Raw genomic sequence first — 17437 nt, 5'->3', positions numbered from 1 at the left:
CCCCAGGAGGAGGAACTGGGCGGCGAGGGGCGGGCCGGGCCCATGAAGGGTGCGCCCCGCATTCCCTAGCCTGGTCCCCTACCCGGGTGCTGGTTCCGGACCCGGCAGATGTGGGCAAGTGTGCAGTGGGCGGGGAGTTCCGGGCTGCTGAAGGGGGTGGTGAACTTGTTACAGCTGCGAAGGAAAGAGGGGCCAAAGCAGCATCTCCAGCCGTGAGGGAAGCGTAAATTAAAACAACAAGGTAGCCCTACAAACCGTTAGAATGGCTAACTTTTTTTTAAAGGTGGGGAGGGTATAAGTCAGTGGTAGAGTGCATGCTTAGGTCCTGGGTTCAATCCCCAGTACCTCCATTGATAAATAAATAAACTTAATTACCTCCCCCACAAAAATTAAAAAACAAAAATAAAAGGAAAAAAAATTTAAAAGAAAACAGTGACAACACCACGTGTTAGCCAGGAATTGAAGAGCCTGGGCTGCTCAGAGCTTCCCAGTGGGAGCATGAAATGGCAGAGCCCTTTGGAAGAGAGTTTGCCATTTCCTTTAAACATTAGACCTGGGGCTGTCGTGTGACTTGGGCTATTGTGCTCCTGGACATTTAGCCTAGAGAAATGACATGTTCACAAAAACCTGTACAGAAAAGTTTCTAGCAGCTTTATTGAAAATAGTCAAAACCTTGAAACATCGCAGGTGTCCTTCAGCGGGAGAATGGATGTGTAAACTGCATTACATCCCCACCGTGAACTGCTACTCAGCAGCAGAGGAAAGAACCTCTGAGGCCTGCAGCAGCCTGGCTGGATCGCCAGGGAACTTGCTGAATACAAAAACCACTCCCAAAGCAGCACATACCATATGCTTCCATTTATATAACATTCTTGAAGTGGCAAAATTGTAGAAACGAGAACAGATTAGTGGTTTCCAAGTGTTAAGGAGGGCGTGCTGGTGGGAGGCAGGCAGGTGTAACTATGAAAGGGGGACATGAGGAAGCCTTGCAGTGATGAAATGCTGTGTTTTGGTGGCCTCAAGTTGATATGTTGGTTGTGATATTGCACTAATGTTTTATAAGATGCTATAATGGGGGCAATGAGCATAGGTGATCTTTGTATATTGTTTCCTACAATGATACGCGAATCTATACTTATCTCAAAATAGAAAGCTTAGTATTTTAAAAGCCTACTTGAATTAGTCAGGATGCTAACTGTATTAAAAATCTAACTCGAGTGTGTTTAAGTTATTAAGCCACACCATATAAAACGCCAGTATTTGACTGATTTTTGACATACAAAAATGATGGTTTCATGTGGTTCAACACAAAGCAAGAGGAATGTATTAGCTCACATAACTGGGAAGTCCACGTGTAGAACCAGCTTCAGGCACGGCTGGATCCAATAGATAAGCTGGTGTCCTTAGGGCTCTGTCACTTTCTCCACCTCTGGCTGTGCTTTCCTCTGTGAACTGGGTCATTTCACACAGTTGAAAAGAAGCTGCTCACCACCTCAGGCCTACGTCTTCATGGCTTGTGGACTCCAAAGGAAAAGTGACCTGTGGTAGCACACACGTGGCCAATCTCAGGGCTGACTCTAATTGGCCATGCTTGGGTCACAGATTGATGCATCAGCCAATCAGGGTGGCCAGGGTGGCGGCTAACTCTGACTGGCCAGCCTGGTTCGTGTGCCCACCTCTGATTAACTCCCATCAGGACCAATGGGATGTGAAGCAGGCAGAATGACAGATGTCTGCTCTCACCTGAGTGACGGACAGATGGATGGACGGGGGGCAGTAGATGATAGATAAAGAAATGACAAATGTACAAATGTTTCTGTTCATTGTTTGCTTGTTTTTCACAGGGGTGAGTAAGGAAAGAACAATGAATAGTTATTTTACTTCAAAAGTAAATTTCCCTGGGGGGAGGGTAAAGCTCAGAGGCAGAGTGAGTGTTCAGCATGCACCAGGTCCTAGGTTCAATCCCCAGCACCTCCATGAGGTAAATAAAATTTTTAAAAAGTATACTTCCCTGTTTAAATTTTCTTCTTTATGAACATGGGTCCCCTCTGAATTTCACTTTCCCCAGCCATAAGGCAAGGGCACTAACTACACAGTTACTTCACAAAGTGTGGTGTGAGTATTTGAGATGATTCTACATGCATGTGGAAGAATATTTTTCACCTTAATAGACTGTATTTTTTTATTTTTTAAACTCTCACATTGAGTTATAACTTACATACAATAAAGTGCACAAATCTTAGTTGAGCAGTCCAGCGAATTTTTACCTAGGTGTACGCTTGTGTGTATAAACAATTTTCAGGTCCCCAGAGAGCTCTGTACCAGAACAGTGGGAGACGCCCTCTACTGGGTGGTCTGTTCCATTTCAGGGACACGTTGGGAGGACAGCAATGTGTTGAGAGCACAGTGGGCAGGGTGCTGAAGACCTCAAAACCCTGCTACAGGAGGAAGAGCTGTAGAAATGGGGCATCGTCCTGGGAAAGAGGAATCTCGGGAGTGTGCCGCTGTCTTGGACCACCTGAGGGCTGTCAGGTGGAAGAGGAACAGAATTTGTAGTGTGCAACTCGAAAAGGTGGGTGCCACAGAGAAAGCTTTCAGGTGAGCATCAGGCAGGGTGTTTAACCAGGTCGTCTGGAGATGGAATGAATAGCCTCACTGTTTTTAGACACTGTTTTGCTGTCATTGAGGCGTTCACACATCTTTCAATGGTCACTTGCTGAAACTCATTCAGAGGAAATTTAGGCATCTGACGAAACGTTTGATGAATGACTCTAAGTTCCCTTTTAACTCAGAGATCCCGTGAGTCTGTGTGATCTTGGACTCCTTGGAACCTCAGCTCTGCATCTATAAAATTGAGGACGGATTGAGGATTCTTCCACACTGAACAGATTCACTGAGCTGCTCCCCAAGGGAGCCCAGATGATGAGTTAGGTATGTTCCCAGTCGTGGACTGTGACTCAGGCAGGGCAATTAGGATGCTTTTGTTGTAGGCAATGGAAATGGATTGCTAACCAAAAGGATATAGGAGTTTGTTGGAAAGAAGTAGAAGATCCATATAACCTAAGAAACGGCTGAAGAACAGGACATGAAGAGGGCAAAAAGTAGGGCGACTTCTCATGGGATGCCGCAGGGCTACCTGACAGTGGACGGGTTTCCCCCGGTCCTCAGGCAGGATGCAAAGTCCAGGAGAGGGACTCAGTCCTGGGGACCACCAAGGTCTCACATGTGCCCCTTGGCAAGAAAGGTCAGCCCAAGGTCATCCCCCGAATTGAAATCAGAGGCCATTACCAGAGAAGGGACAATCAAGTGTCCTGGAGGTTTGCCTCCCCTTCTCTCCCACTGAGAGCTCAAGGGAGCATTTGATACATTTCATCAGGACTCATCTTCAATCTGTTCTAATTTATCTTTAGAAGTGAAAAATACATCCATCAGGATGTTTGAGTTTCTACCAGCAGCACATGTGACCCCTCTCGGCCGTGGAGGGTGTTGCCAGCAAGCTGGGGAACACGACTCCCTGGGGAGACACACAGGCTGGGGGACTCGCCATCCACCGGCGGGTGTCGGGTGCCTGCTGAGTGTCCAGCGCTGTGCTGGACACCGAGACTCCTTCAGCCAGGGCAAAAATGGAAAGGTCACATATTTGCTCCTGATAGACCCAAAGGGCAAGTGCAGTGGGTGGGGCTCCCCGGGGTGGGCCGCCCAGGAGGACGCCTTTCAGGCCCGGGCCCCGCCCCACTCCTGGGTGGCCTCCAATCCCCGCCTCGCACCTGCGAGGCTCCGCCCACGGCTAAACAGCTGGGGTCCTCTGGGGAGGTGGCGCCCCCAGAATAAGGACAGTTCTGTCCCGGGCCAGCAGCTGTCACCTGAGAAAGACTGAGATGCCCCCACCAGGCGACAAGGCGTGTTGTGCCCAGACGGGCAGGGCTCGGATTCCGCCCCGAGGTAATTAACCCGGGAAAAATGTGACAAATCCCCGGGCCCTGCCCGGCAGCGGCGGCTCAACCCTAGGCCTTCCCGACAGGCAGTCTGGCAGGCTGGGGGTGGGGGAAGCTGGGGTGGGCGGAGCTGGGGGCGGGGGTCCCCTCCCTTTTCTGGAGCGGTCGGGGGGCTTGCAAGGTCCCGCGGGGGTCCCTGGTTCCAGCCCTGGCCCCCTGCCCACCCGGACACCCAAGTCGGAAAGTGAGCCGCGCCCAGCGGGGGCCCCTGGCCGGGCTCTGGCCCCGCCCGGTTTCCTGAGCCCGAGGATTCCGCAGGTCCTGCTGATCCCCGGGGGACACGGCAGCACAGAGACACTAATCCGTTGTTTTCACGCGAAATCAATTCACCCGGGATGGCTCTCGCCATTCCCTGCGCACCTCGAGTTGCTTCTGTCGCCCAGGGATTGGTGGTTTTATAGGCTCGCAGCTCACTTTTGCGGGGCCGCAGGACCGAACCCCGGAGGCGCTGGAGGACCTGACTCCAATCTAGGAGCTGCCACCTCTCCAGATGTTCCAGATCACAGCCTCTCTCTGGTCTCAGTTCTCTCACCTGTTCAGGGGGCTAAACCAGACCCGAGGCACCTCCCTGCCTTGTAAGGATGAAAGGGAGACCCCACTAGTGATGGAGAGTTAAAGCCCGTCAGGATGGAGAGGTTTCTTCTGCCCTGAATGTCACCCCGCTCCCGGGCACACCTGCTCATTTCATTTTCCAAAGAGTCTGTAAGGTGGGGGGGGACCGCGCGGAAGAGGGCTTCGTGGCAGGGGGGCCTGGGGGGCAGCTTTCTGAAGGCCGCCTGCGGTCAGACCCTGGGGGAGACTGATTAGAGGAGGAGGCCCCATGACAGACAGGGAAACTGAGGCCCCACAGCACACGTGACCTGCCTGAGGGGCCCAGATGCCTCCTCCCACCTCCACCCGCAGGAGGGGTGACTGCCAGGATTGGGGCCATCTCCCCAGGGGTTCATGGATTTGTTTCCTGCTTTGAAAGCATTTTCAACTCCTCCGGTAGAGCCGGCCTCTGACCCTCTGTCCTCACACTGGGGGGACAGGAGGTTTCAGGGCTGAAGAGTGTCCCTGGTGTGGGACTCAGCAGGGTGAGAGCGTCAGGCCCCAAGCATTCGAGTCAGTTTACAGCTTGCTGTTAATAGAGGCCATTAATCACAGCCAACTGCAGCTGGCCAGCCAGCCCCAGACGGGCCAGCAGGAGGACACGGGGAGGGCCTCCTTAGCGACCCCGAGGCCCGAAACCCCTTCCCGGGAAGGAGGCAGCAGTGATGACACCAGCACATACAACTGATGTCCCCCATCTTTGCAGCCACTGAGGCTCCGGAAGGTCCCAACCTGAGTAGAATGCCTAACAGGGCCTGGCACACATTAGGTGCTTACTGAACACTTTAAAAAGTCCTCTGGGAGGCTTTGCCCCCAAACATCAGGAAAGAGGGAGGGAGAGGCTGTCGTGGTTTCAGCTGCCAACCGGATGGTGGGAACCAGCTGCAGCTGGTACCCCAAGGAGGGCGAGGCGGCCGCTTAGGGCAGGCCGGATTTCCCCCTGCAAGGGGGCAGCGGAGTGGGCGCCGGCTGGGCCAGCAGGCTCAAGATGGTAGCTTCATGTCTCTGTCGATGAAAATGATGAAAATGAGTTTATTTGACCAAACCGTGACTATAGCCCAGAAGACAGCCTCTCAGTTAACTGAGGAGCTGCTCCAGAGAAGCATGGTTTTCAGGACAGTTTTATGTCCTGTCAGAACAAAGAACATTGACAAGTCAGGGACACACTTCTTCAAGGTTTCAAGAAAAAAACAAAACAAAACCGACAGATCAGCACGTAACACAGGAGTCAGCGTGGCCTTGCTGGAAAGGGAGTCTTGCCGCTGAAGGAGAACCTGCGCTGGCGTCCCACGAAGGAAGGCATTTAATCTTTATTTTTAACGTGAACATCCTTCTGGTCAATGCGCCCTTTTCTTTAATAATGAAGGTAGATGTACATGCATGTTGAATAGGCCACAAACAGGCTGTCCTAGTTAGCACGGAATTCACGTTAACTCACGCGTAAGCCACAATGACGTCCCCAGACCTCAGTGTGTGGATGCGTCCGGTACCATTCCACAGCTTGCTTCTCTTTCTGTGCCCTCTGCGGCCCACACTGCGCTGAGTCCAGGGCATCCCTAATGCCTCTGACTGGAGACTCTGTACCTCTTGGATATATGAGGGTCAAGACCAGGACTCGGGAGCAAGGCATGTACAGCTCGGTGGTAGAACGCATGCTTAGCACACACAAGGACCTGGGTTCAATCCCCAGTACCTCCACTAAAAATAAATAAAACAAATAAAACTAAAAGTTCACAGACACAGAAAACTTATGGTTACCAGAGGGGAAAGGGGGTGTGAAGGGATAAATTGGGAGTTCGAGATTTGCAGATACACACTAGTACATATAAAATAGACAAATTTCTTCTGTAGAGCATGGGGAACTATATTCAATATCTTGTAGTCACCTATGATGAAAAAGAATATAAAAACAAACATCCGTGCGTACATGTATGACTGAAACATGATGCTGTGCACCAGACATTGACACAACATTGTAAACTGACTAGACTTCAATTTTTAAAACTTTCATTTATGACACACACACCAAAAAAAAAAAGTAAAATAAAAAACTCCTGGACTCAGGTGGCCCACCCTGCGAGGCCTCCCGACAGAGTCCTAGATAGCTCAATGCGGAGACGGTAGGAAGGCCAGCCATCCTGTTCCAGAATGTTCTACCCCAGCTAGACTGTGCCCTAGAGCCGACCACGGAGACTTCAGGACCCAACATGCTGTCAGGCCCCTAAAGGTCTAAACTGAAGGAAGTGTCTGCTGTCTTTTGCCAACTACTCATTTTAATGTTTGAGCCTAGAATAGGAGCAGGTGAACAGAAGTTCGGGAAAGGACTGGAGACCTTGATGGCATCTCTGGCCTGCGTGCGTGTGGACTTGCCCCACGCCAGCCACTCTGCTGCATGCTGTTCAAGTGCCATCTCACTTACAGCGCCCAGCCACCCTGCAACGCGGGTGTTATTTCATCCTCCTTTTGCAAGTGTGGAAACCGAGGTGTGGAAAGGTTAAATTATTTGATCAAGGTCCTGGAGCGAGGAAGTGGCGGAACTGGTTTCCTGCCCAGACTGTCCGGCTCCAGGGGCCTTGCTTTTAACCACCCAGAGAGGATGGGCCTGGGGAGAAGCTTCCAGCAGGCGGTTGTCAGACGCAGACCTTGTCCACCCAACTCACCCCTCCAGCCGGGTGTGTGCAGCCCTCCCTGGACAGGAGAGGCCCAGACGACCTCTGGAGGCCCTTCAGATGGACAGGTCTCACCCTCTGCCAAGAGATTTCCTCACTCCCTGACCTCACTTGCTGTTTTTCTTTCTGCACCATCCACAGGCTGGCCTGGGCCTCCTGATGGATGTCAGCTGTCGTTGTGGGACCAGCAGAGGAGGGTGTAAACTCCTGCGAGATCAGGGTGCTGACGGACGAGGCAGCCGCCATAAAAAAGATCACTTGACTGCCCTCTCCATTTCACAGTCACAAGGGCCAAGCGGGGCCCTCTCCGCTCCCAGCCACCTGGCCTCCCTCCCTGTGACCCAGGCCTTCTTGCTTCCAAATGACCCTCCTCTCACAGCTGCTGTTTCCATACTTTCTGGTCAGACCCTCCATGTTAGCCCCCCGTCATGGGATCTCAGCCTACACCGAGGGCGCGAGGGTTAAGAGGCCCCCTGCCCCTCCTCCTGCCACTGAAAGCTCTTCTCAAACATCTCCGTCTGAGGGGACTCTGCCCTCTTCTTCTTTTTTTGTTGAAGTGCAGTCAGTTTACAAGGTTGTGTCAACTTCTGGTGAACAGCACGGTGCTTCAGTCATACATGGACATACATATATTCCTTTTCATATTCTATTTTACCATAAGTTACTACAAGATGTTGAATATAGTTGCCTGTGCTCTACAGAAGAAACTTGTTGTTTATCTATTTTATGAATATAGTTAGTATCTGTAAACCTCGATCTCCCAAATTACCCTTTCATACCCTCTCACACCCTGGTAACCATAAGTTTGTGTTCTATGTCTGTGAGTCTGTTTCTGTTTTATAAATAAGTTCATTTGTGTCTTTTTTTTTTAAGATTCCATACTTGAGTGACATCATACGGTATTTTTCTTTCTCTTTCTGTCTTACTTCATTTAGAATGACAATCTCCAGATCCATCCACATTGCTGCAAATGGCATCGTTTTATTCTTTTTTATGGCCGAGTAGTATTCCATTGTATAAATATACCACAGCTTCTTTATCCAGTCGTCTGTCAGTGGACATGCAGGTTGTGTCCATGTCTTGGCTGTTGTAAGTAGTGCTGCTGTGAATATTGGGGAGCATGTATCATTTCGAATTAGAGTTCTCTCCAGATATACGCCCAGGAGTGGGATCGCTGGATCATAGGGTAAGTCTAATTTTAGTTTTTTGAGGCATCTCCATACTGTTCTCCCTAGTGGCTGCACCAAACTGCATTCCCACCAGCAGTGTAGGAGGGCTCCCTTTTCTCCACACCCTCCCCAGCCACACGCTCCTTGTCAACATGTCTCAGTGGTCACGAAGTTCCAGGGCCAGGGCCCGTGGTGAGGCGGGCTTTCTGGGGGCAGACTTCCAGGGATTTGCTGCGGTGCATGCAGGGACTTAGCGTACCGGTTCATCTAGCCCAGGGGTCTGCAGAGGACCCCAGGTGACGATTTTGTCAGGCCAGATGAACTCTGTTGCACCCACTCAATCTGCTGTTGTAACAAAAGCAGCTGAGAGGTCAGGGAAGTGGAAAGGTCTGGCTGTCTTACCGACAGCTCCGGACTCGGCCTGGGGCCCTAGTGGCTGGCAGAAGGTGACTTAGGGGTGGGGCACTCAGGCTGGGGCAGTCAGCATCTGGCCAAGGTACACCCAGGGCCCTCACAACCGGGGGCCTTGCCTCACCCACTCCCCAGGGATCCTGAGGAGACAGAGGCCTTTGCGGGGCACTGACCAAGGGCCCGGGCTGCTATCCTGGAAGCAGCCCAGAGTGGGGCCCTGAGGAGCTGACCAGTGTAGTGAGTCCTTCTGACCTGCTCAGACAGCGTTCTCCCTTACAGGAGCCCCTCCACCCCCAGCGCCTTTTCATTGACTAACACCCTCGTCTGCAGCTGCCAGGCTGATGCACTTGGATGAAAACCCAAAACAGAGGGGTGGGTCTAGCCCAGTGGTAGGGGGCGTGCTTAGCGTATGCGGGGTCCTGCGTTCAATCCCCGGCACCTCCATTAAGAAAAAAAAAAAGCAAATGCTCCTTAGGCCGAATGTGCCTGGCAAGGGGCTTCCCATCTGGAAGTCCCTGCTGGGGACAGGCCTGGAGGAATCATCTCAGACAGGACCAGTCCGCTTCCTCTGGGGCACCTCTGACCATTCCACCCCTGAGCCCTGCACATGCTGTTCTCGCTCCCCGGAACACTCTTCCTCCATCTTCTCTTCCCTTAGCTAAATCCTGCTCATCCTGTCACTTTCTCCAGGAAGTCTCCTCGGATTGTCTAATCTTGAAGTCGGGTTGGGGTCGCCCCATGTGCTCCCACGGAGCCCTGGCAGACCCCGACATCGACCTTTACCTCGCTTCGTCGTCATCACGGGCTCACCTGGATCCTCTGCTGGAATGAGGGAGACTGAGCACTCTGAAGGCAGGGACCCTGGCTCCCAGCACACAGCGGCTGCTCAGCGGATGTCTACCAAACGGACACCCAAATCTCACCCACATCCCTGGGCAGAGCTTTCCTGGAGCTCTTGTGGGCACAAGTGTGTCCTTCGCTGCCCAAGAAGTCTGAAGGGCAGGGATCCTGTTACCCCAAAGCTGGGTTCACCTCTTGGTGCGTGTGGAGACAAAAGCACGAAGCTCGGGGAAGTAAGGAGAACACGGAGATCCTTCCCAAAGCTGCGTCTCCCCGCACGGCAGGGTGGGGGGGTTTTAGGCTAAGGGCACGTTCGTGCAGGGGCTTGGGCGGCAGGCAGAGTCTAAGCTTCACTGGACTGAAGTCCCGCGGCTCAGGGAAGGCCAACATCCCTCCTCCCCGAGGTCCCGGCTGACCTGGGGGTTGAGCCTTCAGGCCAGTCTTTCCCCTTGAAGCAGAGCTGGAGTCTTCACAGCTGATGTGTTGTCCTGTTGTTACCTCTCTTGTCTGATGACCGTTGTCCTCTTGTTCCCCTAAGATCATACTCCTGAGAGCTGTCCTAGGCAGGCGTTGGGACCCGCCTTAGGTCCCAGAGTGGCTTAGGCCAAAAATGGCTCCTCTTATGTCAAAACTCCATGCCTGGCTCTCTCTCCCCGTGGACCCCTACCCTATCTGCTCACAGTCCTTTCTGTGGTAACAGGACAGCTCGTTTCCGTGAACTGACGTCTGAGCGCAAGTCCAGTTGTCGGGACAGAGGCGGGCACCTAGTCTTGGTGGTCGTCGTGTGGGGAGGGAGGTGGCTGGGCGGACACTTTCCTGGACTCGGCCTGGAAGCACGGCTTCCTGTCACCTCTGGAGCAGTCTGAGGGGTTTTCTTTTCTAAAATTTAAAGATTTTTCTTTTTTATTGACGTGTAGTTGGTTTGTAATGTTAGTTCCAGGTGCACAGTAAGTGATTCAGTTCTGTGTATACACATATTTTTCTTTTCAGACTCTTTTCCATTACATGTTGTTGCAAGACATTGAACGTAGCTCCCTGTGCTTTACCGTGGGACCCTGTTCGCCTGCTCGACGTGCAGCGCTGTGCAGCTGCTAATCGCAAGCTCCCGCTCTATCCGCCCCCAGAAAGGGGGGCTCCTGCGCCTGGAAGCAAGGCTTCCTGCCTCCGTCTGCTTGAGGGAGCGCCCTGTCACCGCCCTGCCACTCGGTTTCCCCCTTACACGTAGGTTACTTTGTTCATGGTGTGTGTGTGCTGGTGGTGGGTCTGCGTCAGTGAAGGAACCCTCAGGAGAGCGAACGTTTACCCCTGCAGTAGTTTGAAGTGTTTTTTTTGAAAGGGGAGTTTCCAAGCTCACATGTTCTTCAAGAGAACTGGGTTTAGGAACTTCCAGGGGGCACCAGGCTGATGGTCCAATCTCCCGCAGTGGAGGGAGGGACAGATGGGTGTTGTAGAGCTGGCAACCTGGGCTGCTGGTCGCAGAAAATCAGGTCCACCAGCCTCCAGGAATTTGAATCCCTCCCCGCTGCCCGGCTCCTGCCATGTTCCTCGTCCCCCGTGTCATGCCCACCGCACGGTGGCCCTGCTCCAGGCTGACTGGTGACCACCTGGTGGGCTGAGGCCCCAGAGAGGCTGCGGCAGCTTCACGTGGTGGGAGAGGTGGACAGAAAGGCTGGGGAGCAGGAAGGAGAGAGCTTCCAACTGTTCTAAATGCTTCTCTTCTCCATGCCAGCCTCTCCTCACGTCTTTGGAAAGCCTGTCTGATGCCTTTCACCTCTTCTTTGGGGCGAGCTGTCAGGGCCACAGTCGGTCACAGTCCCTGGGCAGTGCTGGCCTGTGACGGAGGGGGCGGGAGTGGCCACCTCTTTTGAGTTCAGGGGCCTGTGCCTTTGAGGGGATAACCTCTGAGGGATTCTCGGAGGCAGCTCAGCCGGGCTGTGGTGACCAGCAAGGCCTGTTGACGGGACATTGAAAATAGATTGCAGACAAATACATCATTCTCTTTCTACTCCTGGCCCTCTGCTCTCTCACCCCAGGGGCCCTGGAGACAGGGGCTGGGCTCCCCCAGATTCCTGAGGCCCCAGGTCTCCCCAGCCCCCTACCCTCAGAGACCTGCCCTCACTACTCTGACTCCAGGCTGCTCCCAGGCCCTCTCACCTGTCCTCCCCAGAGGGTGTCCCTGGCAGAAAAGCTGACGAAGCAATTAATAGGCTGGGCAGCTCATTAAACGCCAGCGCTAAGAGGTGTTAAATCTGCTCAGGCGGGTGAAGGGCAGCCGCCTGTAGGTCACTCAGGAGGGAAGGTGGCCTGGACCAGCCCACTCCCACCATTACTGGCCCCCTCAGCCCCTCACAGAGTAAACACGCGATAGGCTTAGTCAGCCAGGGTTTCTGCCTTCAGGCTCCCTTCTCCTGGCAAAACACTGAGGCCGAGTGATTCCTGGACCGAGCCCAGGATGGCTGCGGAGGGGACAAGCCCAGGGGGAAGGAGGCAGCGGCCTCTCCTCGCGGAGCACACAGGGCCTGTGATGGTGTGTGTGGCAGAGAGGGGGACGGGGCACACTGCCTGGCGCGTGTGTGATGCTGGAATGGTGGCGGGGCGCGGGCTGGAACTGAGTCCAGGGGAATTAACCAGATGAGGGTTCTGGCAGAGAAGGGCCTGCACAAGCTTTGAAGAATGGAGCTTGGCAGAGACAAAGTGACCCCGATTCAGGGCAGTTAAGTGACCTCGAGACGGGGCTCAAAGGCAGCAGGGGGACCTTGGGTTGGAAGGACTAGGCGAGGTCCTCAGAGGTGTGCTGCAAGGACACCAGGCCTCCCCAGGTCAGACCCAGGGGCAGGAGAGGCACCCCATTTCAGGAGGCATGCACTGTCTGAAGGCCGAGCTGCCTGGTACCGTCATGCGTGTGTACGTGTGTACGTGTGTATGCGCGTTTGCATGTGCGTGTGTTGGCATGTGTGTGTTCAGATGCAGGCCTTCAACCTTGGTGCCCAGGGAGGAGCAAGCCCCCAGCTCCTGTGTCTGAAGTGAAGCCCGCCCCCACCATGCAGCGAACCGTGTCGTAGGTGGGCTGCACCCACACTCCGTCCTATTGGGAAAAGCCTGCTTCCTGCCGTGGGTCCGTCCCCCTCCCCCAGCCACCCCACCTCCCGTCAGCCCTCCCTCTCTTGGCCCTGGGACTCCGCGGGATGCTGGCTTCCTTCTTCCACATCCCTGCCCCTGGCCTCCATCCCGCTTCTCCAGGCCCCTTTGTTCGTGGCTGCAGCCCCCCGACCCCCCACCTCAGTCCTTTGGCCCTGGAGTAGAAGTGCCGGGGAGGAGTGGAGCCGGTGGGCAGGAGGTCCGGCTTGGGGGCACAACCGGTGCAGCGATGGGCAAGGTGCCCAGGTTTCACCGTCCTTCATCAGGTGTGGCTGAGCTGGTCCCATTGACAAATAAGACACGTGAATTCTGCCCCTGGAGCTTCCAGTCTAGTGGAACAGACCAACACTTGAAATAACCACCCAACAGGTAACGACAAACAGTGACAAGCCCTCAACCGCATCCGTCTGCCTGCAGGCGCGTCTAGACTGACCACCGCCTCGGTCTCCATGCCCCGCGGCCCAGGCCGCCCCACCTCTACTGGACTGTTGCAGGGCCGCTCGCATCCACTCGTTTCCCTTCAGTCTGTTCACAACCCAGTGGCCAGAGTGGTCCTTCCAAAACACACGCCAGACCCTGTGACCCTCTGCTCAGATCACCGCCGCACTTCCCACCCTGGTCGGCGAAAAATGCCGGTCATCCCACAGCCTGCGGCCCAGTGAAGGGTGAGCCCCTGCCTCACTGATACAGTTTCCTCCACTCCCCTGTGTCCAGTCACTCCAGGCTCACAGCCTCCAGGTAGTCAAAGTGGTATTAAACCTGAGCCTGTCTGATTCGAGAGTCCATTGCCCTTCCACTGGGATCAGTGTCATGTGAGGGAACAGATGCTCCAAAAGTTCGAGACTAGGCTCTGCTCACACGCCTAGGAAGTTACACCCACAGTTATCTGCATAATTGCAAGTCAGCGGACAGACCCCCTCCCACTGTTCTAGATCATGGATGTCCACCAGCACAGACCACGAAGCAACAGGGCTGGCGGTTCACGTCCGTCCCACCATCCTGAATTCTCCTGGATTTTTTTTTCTATTCAGCTTGTGAGCTTGGTCCTTTTAGCCTAAGGTCATTTTAAACTAGTCTCCAAAGGTCAACCAGGAGATGGCATTCATGGAAGGGCAATTTTTCTTACCCCCATAATTTTTGTAAGTAAAGTGGAGGGTGGCCCCCAGGAGGTCTGAGATCACATCTTCTGCTCCCAGCCCCCTGCAGACGGGTAAGTCCGGGCCAGGTTCGGGGGAAGCCAGCCTTCACTGTATTGTCAGTGGAATCATCCTTGGAGAGCAGAGGAAAGCCCACCAGACAAAGACCCCTGGAAGGCAGAGTGTGTGCTTAGCAGGCATGAGGTCCTGGGTTCAACCCCCAGTCCTTCCATTAACAATAAAAAGGGGGGGACCCAAGAGGCCAGGGCACCATCCCCCAATGCTGTGGGTCAGATCAAGCTCATGTAAGGAGGAAAACGGGCAAGAGGCCCCTGCAGAGCTTTCTCCAGCAGGGAGACGGGCACCAGGGCTGCTGTCCCCAGGGTGGACACAATCTGGGCTTCAGGTCGGCAGGCTCCTGGCTCCGTGCAGCCACCATGCCGGCGCCCTGTGGGGAGTCCCTCCAGGAGCCCACATCCATCACCAGGCAGCAAAGCCCTTTTCCGCCATGGGCATTAATGAAATCCAGCCGGCTCCTGCCAATCTCCCGGGAGCAAGTATCTGACGACCTGGGCTGGCAGGTGGTCCCCTGGGATGCGGTCGATGGGGACCCTGGGGTGCCTTCCAAAATTAACTGTGGGGACAGCCGGAGGTGTGAGCATTTTAGAAAAAGGGCAGGGAGGTGCTGTGCAGCTCTGGGTCCTGGAATCACTTGCTGGTGCCGGCTGGGCATTTGGAAGGAGCAGTTCCGGAAGGTGGCACTGAGCCAGCAGAACAAAGGGCCCTGCCACCTCCCCTCTTGGCTGGCACCAGGGCCGCTCCTCTGCAGGGCTCCCTTTTCTCTTCATCTTTTCTTGGGGGTTGAGGGGTTTCTCTTCCTCTCTCTTCCTCCCTTTCTTTCTTTTCCTTCGGCCATTTCCGGGTCCTAGGAGGAAGTCCCGTAGGGGCAGTTGGACAGCCTCAAAGGCGAGCAGACTGGGTCTCCATTTTGTACATGGAGAAACCCCTGTTTTGAGGGGGCAAAGAGGCATGTCTGCCTGGCTCCCTCCCCACCTCTGACACGGAGTCGTTCAGGACTCCCCTCACCTCTCAGTGTTTCAGGTCCCCTCTGCAAAATGGGGACAGCACTCCCCCTCGCAGGACAGCTGGGAGCTTAGAGATGCCTACACGTGCAAGAGCCCGAGGTGGCAGCTGGCACTACGCTGGGCACTTGGCCACTGTCCGAGCCAAGACTTCAGGCCCACCTGGCCCTCCACCGCCGCTGGACTCTGAGGGCAGCACACACCTCCCAGAATGTCGGGCTCCATCTTTGCAAACTACATCAAACGTTTATTTGGAGCCATGTTTGGGAAATTAACTGCGTGGGGACAGAGTAAAGTGAGAATATTTGCAGGAGGTTAAAGGAAAGACGTTTGTGTCCAGCACTCAGACCTCCCGGGCTTGGGTCCCCCACCTGCGTGGAGATGAGCGCGCCCCTCGGGCCTCACCAAGCCACTCGGAAAGCGCGACTCAGACTCTCACGTTGCGGCGACAGGAGTCCCCCTGTACCCCGTGGTTACTTCCTGCTGTTGCTCCAGGATTTGTGTCTGAGAATAGTTCATCACCTGAGGGAGTTTCAACACTTTGCAGCTCTGATCTGGGTTGCGGGCTGAGCTCCTGGTCAGCAGAGAAGCTGGTGTTGGTGCTGACCTTGCTCCCTTTGCGTCTTCAGATGTCAGCCAACCCTCCTCTCCAACCCGAAGCGGGCGTGTGGCTGGCTCCGGCGGGAACATGCAGCTAGGACAGCCCGCCCCTCAAACTTTAGCCCCTCACCTGGAGGCTGTGACCCGTCTCGCCTCTAACGCTTGCTTCCCGTCGCGGGGGATGCTCTCCGGGACCCGCTCTGTTGGGAAGCTCACGGGCCCCTTGGTCTGCAACCCGTCTCCTCCCTCCAGTTTCTCACACAGAACCCTGACGGGCGTCTTTCCCCTGCCTTCCCGTCTTCACACCTACGGAGGGGTCCCCAGCGTGCCCTCCTGAAAGCAAGCCGAGGGGGTGGGGACCTGTCCCCACCCCAGTTAGAGGTGGGGGGGTTACTTGTAGACCCTCTGGGGGGGGTGGTTATTCATCCATCCAGTGTGCCAAGCACTGCGCTCCCTCCCCTCAGTAAACAAGACAGAACCTCTCTCATGGGGTTTGCATTTCAGCTGGGGAGGGAGCCAGTAAACAAGACGGGGGGGGGGGATCAATGCGGGGCAGAAAGCACAGCTGGCTGGGCCATCAGAGGGGGACGTGGAGGCCCTGGACAGGCGCGGAGTGAGTGAGCCTCGCTGCCTCCGCCGTGGAAACGGCGACGTCGTGGTGCCCAGGGCCCCGCTCAGCTGCCCACGGTGGGTGCTCAGAACCCGCTCGTCTCCATCCCTGTCTATCCCAGAGAGCTGGCATCAGCGCTGACCACAGCAGTGACACACACGGCTGACTGCTGACCCGCCATGCAGATTAAGTCTCCCCATTCAGACTGGAGCTCTCTGAGTATGGGGGCCGTGACTTCCCCATGGTGCATGCAAGGCAGGGGCTGCACCCCCAGCGGAGGAGGACCCACCCCCTCCAACCCGAGGGCAGAACAGTCTCCTCTCCAGGCCCCTGGGACGGTCTTGTCCTTGGGGTTTCTTAAGCAGAGGACTGACAGCCACCTTTCCTCCATGCCTGGGTCTCCCAAGGACCTGAGTACCCGGCTAGCCCCGACCCAGCTCCCCACCGGCCCTCGGGCTGGCTCCTGCTACGGTGTTCTGCTCTGGCACGGCACCCCAGGGCCAAGACGCTGGGCAGGGATGGGGTTTCAGCCTGATCTCTGCCACCAGCTGAGTGTGGCCAGGCTGCTGGGAATCAGGGAAGCTGGTGCCAGACGGAGGACAGCTGACCACGAGGAAGGAGCCATGCTGCCCTTGCAGTCCAAGGCAGGGGGCTGCGTCGTGCCACCTCACCCCCCGGGTCCTGGTCCCAGCCAGCCGGCAGCATGGGGCCGGGGTTGAGCCATGCCCTGCTCTGCGTTTCACCTTCCACTGGGGTAAACCAGTCCACAGCCTGCAGCTTTCCCTGCGGGCGTGTCCGGGCTTAGGCACAGGGGTGGGGAGCCCCGGGCTGATGTGGGAGACATAGCCCCTCGCCTGGGGAGCCCCGGTTTCATGGGAGAGCCAGGTCCTGACTTCAGGGATTTTTCCGCTGAAATGAGCCTGCACACAACACCCAGGAGCTCCTTCTAAAATACAAACTGACTATTTCGTTGCCTAAAAATCCCTCATGGCTCCTCACCCACTCCATGGCAAGCCACCAAAGTCACTGCAGCATGGGGTGAAGCTGGCAGTGGTGGTGGGCCTGCTGGCGAGGGGCTGTTGTGGCCCAGAGGCTCCTTGGAGGGCGAACGCGCACCTGTGTTTCAGCAGAACTTTTTGCTCAAAGGGGATGTGTTCTCGTAGGGCAGGAAGGGGGCCGGGTAGAAACCATCTTCT

The 17437-nt window shown here is 55.3% G+C and overlaps 1 long non-coding RNA gene across 1 annotated transcript; it reads left to right on the top strand.

Annotated features, from left to right (window-relative positions):
- The first annotated feature begins 3771 nt into the window (after positions 1 to 3771).
- LOC141574739 (uncharacterized) lies at positions 3772 to 10696 on the top strand. Its single transcript, XR_012501753.1, has 3 exons — positions 3772 to 3942; positions 8191 to 8441; positions 9526 to 10696. It is a non-coding gene; the product is annotated as an uncharacterized LOC141574739 (long non-coding RNA).
- The last annotated feature ends 6741 nt before the right edge of the window (positions 10697 to 17437 follow it).

Source organism: Camelus bactrianus, chromosome 23, assembly GCF_048773025.1.
Source record: "Camelus bactrianus isolate YW-2024 breed Bactrian camel chromosome 23, ASM4877302v1, whole genome shotgun sequence".
Classification (NCBI taxonomy): Eukaryota; Metazoa; Chordata; class Mammalia; order Artiodactyla; family Camelidae; genus Camelus; species Camelus bactrianus.
This window is presented reverse-complemented; position numbering and strand designations above follow the sequence as displayed.